The following is a 2404-nucleotide window of genomic DNA, read 5'->3' as shown; positions in this document are numbered from 1 at the left end:
CAGAAGAACTAAAGTCATGCTCCTTTCCTGAGGGGAGGGGGAGAAGAGTTCCCCTGGACCTGATTGAAGACTGTAAACTGTCAGGTCTGAAAGACTTCTGGGGCGGAGCCCTGGAGCGTGTAAAAGGAGCTGTGTGCCCAGCACGAGGGGCAGGTGCAGCGAGGGACTCAAGAAGAGCAGAACCACGAAAAGCTGGGGAGCTATTCTCCAGTGGACAATAGGCCCAAGACTCCTGAAGCTGCCACTGGAGGAGCAGCCTTGGGAGTGGTGCAAGACTGCTCGAGCTGTTGACAGTGCACAGGGACAGTGCGCAGAGATCTGGCCCTGGGAGTGGTGCGAGACTAATTGGGTCCATCACGGTGTGTGGTTTGGTGCACGGAGCCCAGGTTTTGGGTGCCGCAAGTAGTGGCTTGAGCCTGCAATGCCAGCAGGGCCAGTGCATGGGGCACTGCACGGGGCAGAGGCCTTGGGGCTACAGCGAGACAGCTCAGGTCCCATTTCCCGGCAAGTGGCCAGGTCCCACAGTGCGCAGGGTGGCACATGTGCCCAAGCCTTGGGAGCCAGGAAGCAGCAGAGGCTGCTTGAGTTAACCACCCAGCATGAGGATGGCTGACTGGAGCCTAAAGGGCCCGGCCTGTGCTAATAGAGCCCTCAGTGCTGAGCCAGGGCATGGGGAAATGGTACTGCTGCAGCATGAGGCCCAGCACCCAGGAGCCAGCAGCTGATAGGAGCTGAGCCCTCAGTGCCCAGAGCAGGGCACAGGGTGGGGAGGAACCCAGCAGCACGGGAGAGGCCTGGAGAGGCACTCCAGCAGAGGAGACCCCCATCGAGCTGCACCCTGACCATCACCACCTGAGGGAGCGTGAGTCATTGGACCCTTGGGTCGCACAGGGGAAAGACATTAGGGGCAGACTAACCCAAGAAGAGGCTGGGTGAGCAACCCCCCTGGCCTAGTCAAGGCCCTAAAGGGAGGGGCCTCTGGTGTTTCCTGGACACCCCCCAAGGGACCCCACTAGAAGGTGGAATATCTCTTGCCATGGGTCAGGGACTATATTAAGGGACAGATGTTATTAAGATTGTTCATGTTTGCACCTTACATTTTGTAATTGAAATGTTGTATTGTGATGTTGTAAATAGTGTTATTTAGGGTTTCACCTTGGTTATTGGTTAGTGTTCACCGTGTAAATATATGTATATGATATTTAGTTTTATGTTTATGTATATTATAACTTAATAAATTATATATAGTTAAGAACTTTGGACTTGGGCTAACTCTGTGGAGGAAAGAGGGATCTGCTTGAAATTCTGGCATCCCTCTCACAACACTCCCTCCTGCCTACCCACCCCATTCAATTGAGAATAGGGCACACCCTTGGGTGTACCCAGGTTACATATTAGGAAGAATTTTCTCACTAGGAAGGTAGTAAAGCACTGGAACAGGTTACCCAGAGAGGTGGTGGAATCTTCATCCTTGGAGATTTTTAAGACCCAGCTAGACAAAACTTTGGCAGGGATGATCTAGTTGGGGATGGTCCTGCTTTGAGCAGGGGGTTGGAATAGATGACCTCCTGAAGCAGTGGTGATGTGTAGGGGGTGCAGGTGCACCCCCTGAGAGTGCTTGTGCACCCCCTGACAGCCAGAATTCCCTGCTTAGGCAATGGGCAGGGAAAGCAGGTGGGAGCGCTGGTGCCCCCCCACCCCAAGAGTGCCAGCTGGGGAGTGGGGCTCCAGGAGAAGTGCCACTGGCACTTCTGGGCATGCCACTGGTACTTCTGGGTTGGAGCCATCAGCCGTGGGGCGACACCCCTCCCGCCCGGTCACTGACTGGCCACTGGGGGGGGCATGTGCCCCCCTGACTCACAAGGCACCAGACATCCATGTCCTGAAGTCCCTTCCAACCCTAATTTTCTATGATCCCTGGTCATGCAAGACCTTATTAGCTAATTTTTTTTCATATCTACAGAGTAGTAGAAGAGGGAGAGGACCAGGCCTTAGCCTGTGCCCAGTACTTAAATTCATTTTATGTTGGCTCTGCTCAGGTGCATGAATCAACAACTAAACCTAGCTCTGAAAAGGCATCCTAAATACTAGCTGTAACCCAGACCCTCATGCAAGCCACAACGTTATGTTCAGTCCTGCAAATCAACCAAGACCTTTACCTCGATTATTTTCTTCCAAGTTATGCCAAACCTAACTGTGACCCAAGCACTTTACATACTGATGTAAAAATCGCGGTTCGTTTCTCGGGAGGCGAAAAAAACCTTCAGCCACAGACACACTCTATTAGCAACACAAAAGGTATATATTTGCAAATAGGGTCAGAGAGTGAGACAAAAGATCAAACACTCTGCTGCCCCCAAGGGAAACTGCCCAGCTGGCTTTATCCCCTCTCTCCTGACCACGT

Source organism: Crocodylus porosus, unplaced genomic scaffold, assembly GCF_001723895.1.
Source record: "Crocodylus porosus isolate Cpor-Errol unplaced genomic scaffold, CroPor_comp1, whole genome shotgun sequence".
Lineage (NCBI taxonomy): Eukaryota > Metazoa > Chordata > Crocodylia > Crocodylidae > Crocodylus > Crocodylus porosus.
Note: the sequence above shows the minus strand (reverse complement) of the source record.